Source organism: Cinclus cinclus, chromosome 1 (genome assembly GCF_963662255.1).
Source record: "Cinclus cinclus chromosome 1, bCinCin1.1, whole genome shotgun sequence".
Taxonomy (NCBI): domain Eukaryota; kingdom Metazoa; phylum Chordata; class Aves; order Passeriformes; family Cinclidae; genus Cinclus; species Cinclus cinclus.
This window is the reverse complement of record NC_085046.1, coordinates 144,435,155-144,449,202: the sequence shown is the minus strand read 5'-3', so window position 1 is coordinate 144,449,202 and position 14,048 is coordinate 144,435,155. Positions and strand designations below refer to the sequence as shown.

Sequence of the window (14,048 nt, the reverse complement as noted above, 5' to 3'; positions counted from 1 at the left end):
ACAGGATCATAGAATAGTTTGGGTTAGAAGGCATTTTGAAGATCATCTCATCTCAATGCCCCTGCCATGGTCAGGGCCACCTTCCACTAGACCACTCTGCTTAAAGCCCCACTCAGCCCAGCCTTGAACACTGAAAAGGATGGGACATCCACAGCTTCTCTGGGCAACCTGTGCCAGTGTCAACTTGATTAACTGTTAATAATTAGAACATTCTTGGCTGCTGGGTTAAGCTTTCCTTGATAAAAATTAGTGAAACTTTATATGTCGTATGATGATAAATCATCTATTTTACTAGATATATATTTTTTTTTTCTGTTGAATTCATGGACAGACCAGGTGTGGTACAACAAGTAGTGAAATGCAGAATGCTCAGACTCTTCTTTCTCATCACTTTCTCACTCTCCCTCCCTCCCCCAGAAATACTTGGGAGAAATCTCCAAACCTGATGCACAACCCTATTACTGGTGAGCTGTTCCCCGGGGATTCTTTTTTGTAAACAGTCCCACTCACCCACTATTATTGTGAAGCAAACAAAGCACCAAATTTAACCAATTTGCCTGAAAGTATGAGAGTATCAAGGCAAAAAGGTAACAGAGACACTAACAGACGATCAAATTGGATCTCCTCATCCCACCTCCAGCAAAGTGTCAAGCAGCTCCTGGGAAAAAGCAGTGAACAGTATTTAATAAACTGTTTCCACCACACAGTAATTCCTTGTATTGATACATTCCTTGTAAAAGAAGACTAATGTGGTTTCACTATTTTTTTTTCTTTAATGCTCATTACTGTAGATTAAATCCCTTCCAAACCCTGTTTTTGAAACATATAACATTATGCTGCTCTTCAGTATCCAGAGGCAGGATTTAGTGATGGGGTGAGTCCCTCAAAGGGCTTGTGTGGGCTGATGCTCCCTAAGCAGAAAGCTCAGGCTGCCACAGGTGCTCTCACCCGCATGCAAATGTCTGCACAGGCGGTACATGATGTGACACCGGGCTAAATCCACACTCAAGCTTTTACTAATATAACTCTATGGAAACAAACTCAGTGGTGATTGATGAATTACAGCTCCTAAATAGCACGCTACACTTTCCAGTGGAAGTACCTTGTGCTGGATTTAATAAACCAACAACCTGGACAGTTTCAGTAACTAGATTAATCACCTGTAAACTCATCTGCTTCACAAAGGAAGTTGTGCACTAGCTCTCCAGTGTTATGGAACATGTTTTTCAGAGCTCAGGAATGCACTTTCCCCTCTGATATGTGCTGTGCCTGACTAGGGAAAGGGTGGAGAAGATCAGAGATAATTTGCTTCTTTGGAGGTGCTACAATCCCCACACTTCTAGTCATGGCCCCAGTCTTTACACATCTCATGGCTCCTACATCGACAGTAAAAAAAAACATCATTATATTGTTAAATAGTTTTAGCAGACACTTTAACTCTTGAATGTATCTGTTTGGGGGATTCTTTAATGATGCTGCTTTCCTTTTTAATTCTACAGTTTTTTATGGTCACCTTAAAAATGTCTGATGCTGGACAGAAAGAAGAGGGCTGAAGTACCTCTCCTGTAAAAACAGGCTAAGGGTGGGGATTGTGCAGCCCAGAGAAATCAGGGGGGAGACCTTATAGCACCTTTCAGCATCTACAGGGGCTACAAAAAAAAAGCTGGAAATGTTTGGGAATTTTTTTTGTTTATTTTCTGTTTTGTTTTGTTTTGTTTTCCCAAGGGAATTCCCTATCACTATAGGACAAGGGGGAATGGCTTTAAAACAAAAGAGAGTAGGTTAAATTAGATATTTGGAAAACATTCTTTCCTGTGAGACTGGTGAGACATGGGTCCAGGTTACCCAGACCAGTTACAGATGACCCATCCATCAATGTGTTTGAGCCCAGGCTGGATGGAGCTCTGAGCAACCTGGTCTAGTACAAGGTGTCTCTGTCCATGGCAGGGAGGTGGAGACTAGATTATCTTTAAGGTCCCTTCCAACATAAACCATTCTAAGACTCTGTGAATATCGACTATGCGCTATTTTTATTAGTGATGCCACATAGATTTTCTGCCCTGAGAAGTGCCAAATTCCTTTCCACATTCCTTGCTGCGATCACTTTCGGTGTACATGCAGCCCAACTTCAGACACAGCAGTTTGGGGGTGGTGGGGAACACAGCCATTCCTGGGAAGCGACCGTCTAGGGAGGACCCGACGAGAGCCGGATTTCATCCCGGCAGCTCTCGGGGTGAGTCCGGGCTCCCATCGCACGTCTCCGATGGGGAAGGGCGATGGGAGGGGAATGGGGCTGAGGTTGGGGCAGTGATGAGGGGGGGCTGCTTGGGGCGTGGGACGGGGATGATGAGGCGGGTGAGATGGGGCTGATGGGGGGGATGATGACAGGGGTGATGACGGGAGGCGATGACGGAAGGTGATGAGGGCAGGTGATGAGGGGGTGCAGTTGGGGGGGTTCGCCCCTCCCGGCCCGGCCCCGAGGAGGAGCCGGCGGGGCCCCGCGCCGTCCACGTGGCCGAGGGCGCGCTATATGAGCGGCAGGAAGAGCCGGGGAGGGAGCGAGGGGAGGGACGGGGCGCCCGGAGCGGCTCGGCGGGCAGGGCCGGCAGACGCACACAGAAACAGACAGACGGACACACAGACAGCGCGGCGGCAGCCACAGCAGCGGCCGTCCGTCCGTCCGTCCGTCCCCACGGCCATGGGGCTCGGCCGGGCCCCCGCACCCCGCCGTGAGTACCGCGGGATCCCCTCCATCCCTCCATCCCTCCCTCTTTCCCTGCCGCCCGCCTTCCTCTCCGCTTACCTGCAAATCCCCCGCTCCCTGCTGCTGCAGAAGGAGCTTCCCAGCCTCCTGGCTCCTCATTCGGCTGTTGAGTTGTTGGGGTTTTAAATAAATTATTTCTGTTATTTAGAAGCAGGGGTGTCCCCGGCGCTGGCGGAGCTCGCAGCATCCTCCGGTTCGGTGCGCGGCACTCCGGAGCGGGGAGGCTTCTCCCCATCCAGCCGGGATTTCCCAGCTGGAGGGAGGCAGAGGGGAGGCGGCGGGTGCCGGGTGGGCTCCGGAGCAAGGGGCGATGCTCGGGGGGCGACAGCGCCGGGGAGCCCCGCTGGAGCTGCCCCACGGGGACCCGGTCCTGCCCAGCGCCGTCGCCGGGTGGGAACAGCGGGAGCGGCCAGCCCGGCGCAGACCTGCACCCCGGCGTTTTATGTTATTGCTCCCTTGGCTGGGCTGTGTGCCGAAAGAGTAAAACCAGTGTTACTCCGTTAGAGGGCAAAGAGCAGACTAGCTGTCCTGGGAATCTGCTCGCACGCTCTTCCTTGTAGAGTTAATTTCTAGAGAAGCATAAATAACTCATCTTCGAGGTCAGCAGTTTGCTTTTATTGGGTTGGTGTATTTATCTCAGTAGGGAACATCTGTCCCAGGTCCTTAGTGTGACTGTGTATAGTCTTGCCACAAATGAAAACAAGCCAGTGGGGGAAAGAAAAAAAAAAAAAAAAAAAAAAAAAAAGCCTTGATGTAGATTTACTAATTTGAGGCACACTAGATTTTTCAACTCTTTGTAATGGTTGGGCTTGAATGTATGCAATATACTAAAATAACTCATTCATGTAATTGTAAGTCTGAATTATATATTTGTCTGCTGGGCACATATGTTGAAGGAAAAACCTTCCTAATTATGGATCTTTCAGAGCGATTGGAAGGGTGACAAAGCCCTTGTAATCTTTTGGGTCAATTTTCATAAGCTCCAAAAGCTCTCTTTGAAAAGGAAATTAAATTTCAGTGTACAAAAGGGACAAGAGATTCAAGGATATAAAAAAAGTCTCTTATTCTACTTTGATCTTGTCCTCAGGAGTTCATTTACTTTGGTGATCTTCAGTGACACAAGTTAAAATAAGAGTTGCCTTTAACTGGAGTCTCCCTGCCTCTTGGAATTTCAGGAGGTCCTCAGTTAGCAGCACATCCCTCCTGTATATTATTTGCACAGCTTCACCTGAATGGATGACTCTGTGTGAAGCATCTGCTTGGAAATCCCTGGCTTGTTACATCCACAGCATCCTGTGCCACCCATGCCAGTTCACCCCTCCTCAATTTTTCTGTCTCAGTCCAGAGCCAGTGGTGCTCTGCCCACTGTGCACAATGCCTCGACAGAGCTGCTCTCATGTTAGAAGAAGTTGGGGGTGGCCCTGGGTTCTCTTTTCTGCTTTCAGCAGAGGCTGGATGTTATCTGCAGGACAGGGCTGTGCTTAAGGTCCTTTCTGGGCCGATCTGGGAACCTGACCAGTTTTATCTGCTTGTCCAGTTGGTGGCTGGGGTAAAGGAAGGAATGGTTGGATGTGGATAAAGAGAGTGGGTATGTTTAATAGCCTGTGTTTTCTTTGAGTAGCCTGGAAACAACAAAGCCCTGACATAGGCCTATGGTAAACTTGGTGCTCTGTTCCTCTAGCCAATTTCTCACTTCACTTTACTCTGTTTTGGTGCTGCTGTAGGGTAACATTTCCATGTCAGGAGGTTTAAATCCTGTTCCTCAACAAAGTCCCAGTCTATGGTTCTGCCAAACCAGCTTTAATGTTACCACTAAGTTTTTAAACTACAATTCTGCTAATACATGTTTATTTTACCTTTTTTTTTTATTTACTTATGTGTAGAAGCATTGTCTCTGAAAGTGCAAAAGAAGAGAGAAATTGTACTACTTATTCTTTTGGCTCACTCACTTGGTGCACAATCTAATTCTACAGGGGAGACAGTGAGTTGTCCTGTTTGTATGAATTTGTCACACATCCTGGCCAGAAACGAACTTGAAACCTTCTTTGCAGTTTTTCTTCCAAAGTTGATTATACTGATAATGGTAATGGCTTCTGAATTGAGGAAGGTTGCTTTTCAAACTAAACATAAATTTATATAAGACGTTGTACGTGCTTATCAGTTTTCTTTCTTTTGTTTGTGTAAAACTGGGAGCACCTTGAGAGGAAATTAAGGTTATGCAGATGGCAGTTACAGCTTCTAGGTTATAAAAACATATTTTACGTCAAGTGAGTTGCAAATGCTGCCATTAAATGATAGTAGGAATAAACTTTTACTTGGAACATCTTTCACACCTATTTTCAAAAGTGTAGTGAAGCAGAAACCTGCATTTAAAAAGCAAAGGAGAGAGAGCTAACTCAGCTCCACAGCATATTTCAAGTGCTGTTAATCCCACCACCTGGTGGAGCTTTTCATGGCTCTGGCTGAGGAAACTCTGAAAAGGATGCATTTTTTGTCTTGTTTCAACACTGTCACATGCCACATGTGGAGTTTCTTCAACTTTTTTCTTTTTCATACCAGACAATTAATTTTCTATGTCTTTTGTATCTTTTATGCTTTGCAGAAGGCAGTGTAGGACTATTGGTGTCTCATTTGAGGCAGCAGATACATGACCTGCTGAAGTAAGGGATAAAGTTTTCACCTACAAGTACTTCTTAAGTAGAAGAATTATTTTTAATTACTAGCCCCTCTGCCAAGATACTCTTGTGGAATCTTTCAGTGCAAGCCCATTTAGCTTTGTACTAATAATTTTTATATTTTTATATAAATATTACTATAAAATATTTTTATTTATGATAAAATATTTGCTAAACAGCCTGTGTTCAATCAAGCTTGCAAGGACCAGAGAGGCAGCTATATTTTGAACTGATCTGAGATTCCTGATGTAGGTTATTAAATCATGGGAACGAATTCCAGGGATTAAGGTGGAGTATGGCAGACATACTTCACCCTCCACCCCCCCCCCCCCAGCACAGTCTTGCCTGACTGCATCTAAGCCTGTCTGTTATGTTTATGGTGTGCCTCCTAACTGATACATGAAAATCTAACTCACAGGTAATGCCTTATGTATGCAAGCTGAAAGTAAACTCTGGGGTTATCTGTCAGCTCTCAATTCAGAGGAATTGTTTATAAGAGCAAGAAGGATCCTTGACCCATACACACATTTCCTGTGCATGACATGCAGCCTCGTGGGCAAAATGCTGTTGAGAATGTTTATATTGCTCTTTTTGCTACAGAGTCTGTGGCAGCAGCCAACAGACAAGTGGAGGCCGTGGAAAGCCTAGGAATGTGACAGCTCCCATCTACCTCTCCAGCCCTGGCAGGAATGCTGTGCCTGGTGCCACTGGTGGGATGGACAGATGCCTTTGCAGGCCATCCAGAGCTTGTCTGCATCCCTCTCTGGGCTAGCTTGGTGTCTGGTTCATTGTCCAGCCGGTATCTGCTCTGTATTACCCAACATGTACCTGCTTCAGGGAGCTGGGAATCTCCTACCAGGCTTCAGGGATCTTGGCTTCTCAACCATAGTCTCTTAGTGCTGTTTGAACCACCCTGGACTATCTGTCCTTGTCTCCTGGTGCCAGTACAGAAAGATGTGGCTGACAGCTGGTGCTGTATTTGAGACTTCAGGAGGGTGGGTTTCATGTCCAAGGTATCTTCAGTGGCACCTAAAATGTATTTGGCAACTGAATTGACCCTGTGGCTGCTGTGTGTATTTTCTGGGCACAAACTTCTATCTTATCAATCTCTTGTGACCCCTCTTGTCCTGATAAGGGCTCTTAGCTGACCTGGCACTAATTAACAATAGTCACAGAGGAACTTCTCCCACCCTTCTGGTTGCCTTTCCCACTCTTACCCCAACCTCCTCTTCCCACTGGTGCCAAGTGTCCTATGCTCTGGTTTGTGAGTAGCAAGCTCAACTTGCTTTGTGTAAAATGTCCTATAAAACTTTGAGAAGCTGTTTTAAGTCAGGGCTGCACAATCCCCTCAAGCTGTGAAATAGCTGTGGAATGTGGAAAATGGGGGTTCTTGACAGACAGGGAGCTCTTTTTAAAAGAATCTCCCCACAATATCAGTAGAACCTCGCTCTGTAGCATGAGTTAAGATTAGGAATGTCAACAGTTGTAGAGACTGAAGTAGTTGTAAAAATGCAATTCTGGGGGAAAGGAGGGTGGAAAGCAATTCTTTCCTGGCTTTGCTTCACTTTGAACTGCCTGTGATTAAGTTGCTTCATCTGGACTGACATGCACATCCTTCCTCAGGGAGAGGAAGATTTGTGCCTTGTGTATGAGATGACCAAACATTTGAGCAAAGAGGAGTTGTACTATTTCAGGAAACCTGTTAACCTCATCAAGCCACATCTGTTTCTCTGGGCCAGTCCCACAGCTATTTCTGCCAAGCAATTGCAAATTATACTAGAATGCAAGAGAGACACAACATAAGTGGTTGAAACCTGTACCTGGTGACAGATGTTTGAAGTGTAGCTTTCTTTTTCTGAGGACATAATCACAACAGAATTTTTTGTTTGTTTTTTGTAGTAATTTTTCGATCTCTTTGGAAGTCCTTTGTCCCAACAAGTTTTCAGTGCAGGCTCAGCACACTCTAGCTTTCCATCCCAAAACATTTGAGGGGAGGACAAGGAGGAATGGGTGACAGGTTAGAGTCTACAGGGTCCAAGAACTGCTGCTGACATGGGGGTGATCACACATACTCTTGGTATCCCCAAAACCCCTGCAGTGGGACTCCTTATCTATCCCTTTGGAGGATTGTTCTGGAGAGTAAAAATTGACACAGTGACACTGAGGTATTAAATGTGGTGCAGTTTAAAAATGTCTCTGGACTAAGTAATTGCTACTGACATTTTTCCAGGATATGTAGAGTTTTGGATTTTTATTTTATTTTTATTTTTAGAGCTTTGGTACACCAATGCAAAACAAAGGTGTTTCCTTTTAAAGACACTACATTATTTCTAGAGGTTGGATCTTCAATCAATGACTTAATCTTACTTATCTGAAATACTTTGTGTGTTGATGCATCACAGCTCGAAAAAGAAATCTATCAAATCTGCCAGCTCAGTTAACATGACCCTGCCAGGGAAGCATATGGCATCACCTTCAGTTCTTTTAGAAAGGTATCAGATTCCCACTGCCAGCTCAAATTCAAAGCACAGTGCACGTGGCCAGGTTTGGATTTTAATAAAATTTTCTAAGGTAATTCTTGCATCCTGGCATGCAAAACCACAGATCAAATTGGAAGATGTCATCTGAATATTTGTGTTGAAACATAGCAGTTTGAGCCCTATAGACAGTCCTTTGGGATTAGTCTTGAATCAGAGACCTGTGTTATTCCACCCTGAGACTTCAACAAGCTCATGGTAAAAGAAAGAGGTAAAGAACATGGTGTGGGGCTACCTGCAACTTGAATCAGAGCTGGCCTGGCAGTTTTTGTCTCTTTTTTTGACACTCGAGAGTGCATCCAAAGCTTCTAGGGTGTGATAAAGACACACATGCCTGTATCTTAAATTCCTTTAGCCTGATAGGAGATAGTGATCCCTTCTACAGAACCTGCAGCCTGCATTACTGCAAGACTTTCACTGCAAATGCTGTTGCTCCATGCATCTAAAGCTTTCTCTTACTAGAGCTTCACTTAAATCAGTTTGTGCAAATTATCTGACTTAGGTATTTTTGGTGACAACACTGAGAAAAATATTCATTTACATTGAGTTGAAGCAATTTTTAGTTAAACAAAGGCAGGTCAAAATAATTGTTTTGAGAAGTGATGCATTGTTGCTTTTAGATTTACTTAGTCTTAATTCCAGGTGTATTTCAAACTTCTCAGATAGTCAAAATTACTCATATTGAAAGAATCAAGTTTGTCTTCAAAGATGTCAGAATGACAGATGTTACCTGCATTGTCACAGTTTGACAGCCAATGGCAATACTGATATTATAGCTGAATTTGGGGTTTTGTTTCTTTTCTCTTTGAAATTATTTTTATAGTGGAGTTATTGTTCTTTGGAAGGTTTACCCTGCTTTTCTCTTCAGGGAAATTTCCATTATATCTCAAACAAGAAAAGGATCTCTCCTGCTTCTCAGTCTAGTGCTTACTTCTTGATCTCTTTTCTTTTCAGGTCCTGTATCCTCTGCTTTTCCCCTTCAGTTAAAATCTGCCTTTATTGAGAAGCATTGACTTTATGATCTGATCTCCTGTGGCTTCACTCTGCCTGTTAAAACAGACCTGCTGCTCTTCTCAATCAGCTGGCTTGATTCTAGCCTAAAAATTCAACCTGAAGTGAAAATGAACTTCTGCTTGCCCCCTATCCCATTAAAAAATATTTAGCTTCAAACCTCAGACTCTCATACTGAGGGCCACCTAATTCCCACCAGGGGAATCAAGCAGCAACACTGGTGGGCACACAGAGCAGGTAGATACTAAATTTGCAGGCAGGACATTGATGCATGTACAGCAGCTGAGAATGCCACAGCCATTGGAGCTGTGGAAGTTACCATGGAATCATAGAACATCCTTAGTTGGAAGGGACCCACAAGGATCATTGAACTGGCCCTGTGCAGGACATCCCAAGAATCCCACCCTGTGCCTGAGAGATGTCAAAATGCTTCTTGAGCTCTGTCAGGCTTGGTGTTGCTGCCCTGGGGAACCTGTTCCAGTGCCCAGCACCCTCTGGGGGAAGAACCTTTTCCTGATATCCAACCTAAACCTCCCCTGATGCAGCTTCAGGCCATTCCCTTGGCTCCTGTCACTGGTCACCAGAGAGAAGAGATAAGTCCCTGCTCCTCCTCTTCCCCTTGTGAGAAGCTGTAACTGCACTGAGGTCTCCCCCTCAGTGTCCTCAAGGCTGAACATACCAAGTGACCTCAGCTGCTCCTCATACAGCCACCCCTCAAGGCCATTCACCGTCTTCATAGCTCTCCTTTGGACACTTCCTAATATTTTTCCACCTTTATTGTGTTATGTTGCTGTTGTGATGTTATGATGCAGGTCTCTCATGCTCTGGAGATTGTGCTATAATGGCAATACAGAAATACAAGGGAAAACTGCATTACCCTTTATAAAAGGTCAGAAGCTAAACAGACCCTTGCAAAAACTTCTCTTGCTTAGGAAGGCAATATTGCAATCTAAACTGGCTCTTACAGAATAGCACCAGAACAGGCAACTTTGGTTTCCACATGATAAGAGGAATAAAACAATTTGGGAGGGTAGTGTGGGGATGCTTTATAAATTTGGTAAAAGGCAGCTCTTTTCTCTTGGGCTGCCAGAAATGCCTATGGTGTGGCTTGCTGGTGTAAGTGGGAACTCTGCAGTGGATTCATGGAGAAAATCTGGAAATTCTGGAGAAAATCATGGAGAAAATCAGGGGACACAGCTGTAGGGTTAGGATATGGCTTTTCTTCAAGACCACACCTATAGGCAAAGAGACATCACCTCTACTAAGGTTATTTTGTTGTGAAGTGCCCATGGAAGCAAAAAGTATGTGAGGTACTGAGAGTTTCTACAGAGCTTTGGGAGAGTTTTTTCTAGTTTTATCTCAATTTCTCTCCTTTCTGAGTAGGTACTGAAATGTCCTTTAGTCCTGCTTTTCAGGTGTTTTTCCCTGTCATGGTTTAACCCTCCAGACAGCAGCTACACCTCACTCAGCCACTCTCTCACATTCCCTCCAGCGGGACAGAACTGGAAGGGTAAAAGTGGAAAAACTCATGGGTTGAGACAAATTTAATATGTAAAGCATAAGCTGCACATGGCCAGCAAAGCGAACTAAGGAATTAATTCATCACTTCCCATGGGCAGGCAGCTGCTCAGCCATCCCCAGGAAAGCAGGGCTCTATCCCATACAAATGTTAATGGGCAGACCCATGCCATGACTCTGGACATGCCTTTTTCTTCAGCTCCCATCTTCGTATGCTGGTGATGATGCTGTGTGATGTGACGCTGGGTCAGTTGGGGTCAGCTGTCCTGGTTGTGTCCTCTTTCAGTTCCTTGTGCTCCCCCAACCTCCTTGCTGGGGTGTGATGAACAGCAGAAGAGCTTGGCTTTGTGTAAGCTCTGGTCAGCAATAATGCAAGCATGCCTGTGTTATCAGCAGTGAACACAGCAAAAATCTAAAACTCAGCCCCATACCAGCTACTGTGAAGAAAATGAACAATTGCAGCCAAAACCAGCAGAGACCTTCTTTTGCAAGTGCTTCTCGTCCATCCTTTTTCCACAAATTCTCCTTGCTTGAAGAGAACAGGCTATTCCTTCCTCTCCCATGCTTCATTCTCTGCATGCCAGGATCAGAATGAACCAAGACAGCAGAAGAGCAAGGGGCACCCAGACTTTGCATCTGGGGACGAGTGTGTGGTGTTATGGTTGAGAATTTGGAGTGAAGGCCTCCCCTTCTCAGCTCCCTGCTCCAGACTTTCTGTCTGCAAAAGACAGTATTTCAGTTTCCTGGAGGTTTATTTCAGTCTGTACAGTGGTTGGAGATTCCAGTAAAGATGTAAACATTGCCCTTTTGACCAACAGCTTGATTTTTGAATTACAAAAGTAAAGGGAAATCTACCACATGGAGAAAAGAGCTTTAGAGAAGGGATTCACTCTCTGCCATTCCATTGAGTGGTGCAGTCACCAAAGATGTGCAAAAGCACAGCTGATGCAATATAAATCATCTATATTTCTGTTTTGTTTACTACAATGAGGTTATCACCATAGTGCTACAAAGATTGTGCAATTTGGTACTTTATCCATGTGGCAGTTCATGAACTGCTTTTGCTTGCCTAGATCTTAAGACCTTACACAGGAACATAGTGTTATTAACTCCCTGTGGCTGTCACAGCAGATTTTGTTAAAAAGTATGCAAAAATAGATATGCGAAAGTAAAAACAGCTTCAAACCCAGAGTTATAGAGAAAAAGCCTGTATTGTGGTGGCAGGATGTGTGAAATAGTAGCAGCTTCACAACTTTGTGATAAAACTACAAGGATGCTGGAGCACAGCTGTCTTGCATCCTGCTGTTAAATCTATGTCTCTTCAGTTTAAAGACAAGGATGTTGTGTAGGACAGTGTGTCACATTCTGTGTGCAAGTTCATGTAGATGATGCCAGTGGCTCTTCCCTCATCCTGTAGCATTGTAAGACCCTTGTATGTCCATTGTAGAAGGCCACCAGATTTGTCAGGAACTATTTGACATAATGCTCACAATTACAGTTAATTACACTGTTAATTACACTGACAAAAGTTGGGTGTTTAATGCCCAAACAAGACACTGTTTCGTGTTACTCCAAAAGCTATGTAACTCTGTTGTGTAAAATGCCCAATACTTCAAACAGAAATTACCTCAAGCAACTGCATAACTGGTTGTGAGGCCAAAGAGCAGAGGAGAAGGAGATGGACACTGGGTGTTGAAAAATACAAGGTTATTGAAAAATAAAAAAAGGTGATTGGAAAAGGTGATACTGTAATTGCAAAAGTGTCTAAAACACTTGGAAGTAGCAATGAAACAAAGGAGTTTAGGATAAGCTGCTTCTCCCCAAGGCCAAAGTCTCCTGTCTTATACTGAGCTGAGTACTGGCAAAGGATGTTGCTACATAATTGCAATTAATTTTGGAATGTTTTTAATGGAGGAGAACGATGGAGATCTGTAGGGAAAAGAATCAAGGGGTTAGAATTACCAATCAAACTCCTTTGGAGGGGGATGTCTCTGTTTCACAGAGAACTAGAAGAGGCTGCTTGTTTATTCTTCTGTTTCCATCTGATCTGCTGCTGCTATAGGAGAAGGGATCCTTTGCTGGGCTTTGGTTTTGCTCTCCTAGGAGGATGCACACTTTCCCTTTGCCTGTAAAAGGGCTGGATGAAGAATTCTATAATAGAATCAATTAAGTTGGAAAAGATGTTTAAGATCATCCAGTCCAACCATCAACCTAGCACCAACATCACATTCACCATTAATCCATGTCCTCAGGTGCCACATCCACAAGTTTTTTGAACAATTGCAGGGATGGTGGCTCCACCACTCTCCTGGGCAGCCAGTTCCAATGCTTTGCAATGTATTTCATGAAAAAAAGTCTCTAATATTAAACTTCCTCTGATGCAACTTGAGGCCATTTCCTCTAATCTTGTCACTTCTTACGTGGGAGAAGAGACTGACTTCCACCTGGCTATAACCTCCTCTTAGGTGTAGAGAGAGGGAAGGTCTCCCCCCAGCCTCCTTTTCTCCAGATTAAACACCTCCATCTCTCTCAGCTGGTCCTCATAAGACATGTATTCCAGCCCTTTCACCAGTTATGTAAAGCTAAAATTCTACCAGACTAAGGCAGAAGTGCTCAGTGTGGCCACTGTCTCTTACTGTTCCTTGGAGAAAAACTTCCCACATTCCAGTGCCAGTAGCCCTTTGTCCCTTTGGTTTAAAATACCCAAGCCCTGTCTGTGGTGACTGTGATCACACTAATTGAGAAACAAGCCTATGAATTTTTCCCCATTTTCAAGTTATTATCTTGGAAAAAAAGAGAGTTATCTTGTGGGAACAAGCTGGACCAAGAGTTACATCTTAGTGCAGCAGAAAGCAGTCCTTACATCCTTCTCAGGAAAGCTGTCAGAGACTCACCCAACTTTTCTTCTTATGTGTGTGTGAATTTTTAAAGAAGCATTGCTCAAGATGTCTTTTTTTTTCTGACTTATCTTACCCCAGACAAACTTAGGAGTTCTCTGTATTTTATGAAATAAACCCATCAGGCACAGATCCATTTTGGAAAACAGCTTTTCATTAAGGTGCAACTCTCCCCTGCCTTGCTCTCAGAACCACTAACCTTATTTTTGTTATGTCTCTGAATTCAGAAAATAGTATTATGAGTCTGGCTCTTGTCTGCCACTACAATTTTTACACCTTTACTGTCTTGCTTGGAAATATAGTGCATCTGACATGCAGAAGATACCACTGTGTATCTTCAGAGAGGAGCTTCTCATGGAACAGACTGGATCTGGAATAAGACCCCAAGGCAATTTGATGCACTTGCTATGGGAGTTTCAGGCTTGGCAGAGGGGCACACCCTGAGGATGGGATTACCAGGGTGACATGTAACCCTTCCCACTCTTGGAAGAGACCAGCTGGCTTTACACGGCAGCTCTTCCTCAGGGAAGTGTTCCATTGGGACTGGTGGGACCCTCCTCACTGAAACAGAGAGATGTGGCACACTGCCACCCCTACCCCAAGGGTTAAGTTAAGCGCAAAGCCGGGAGAGGTTTCCTTGTTTTGA

General features: G+C 44.4%; 1 protein-coding gene across 1 annotated transcript in view; it reads left to right on the top strand.

Annotated features, from left to right (window-relative positions):
• Positions 1–2,589: 2,589 nt before the first annotated feature.
• ST3GAL1 (ST3 beta-galactoside alpha-2,3-sialyltransferase 1) overlaps positions 2,590–14,048 on the top strand; it is a 76,583-nt gene continuing 65,124 nt past the window's right edge. Inside the window, exon 1 of the mRNA XM_062491858.1 lies at positions 2,590–2,729. The gene's annotated coding sequence lies outside the window, so the exon portion shown is untranslated. The remainder of the gene's footprint in view (positions 2,730–14,048) is intronic.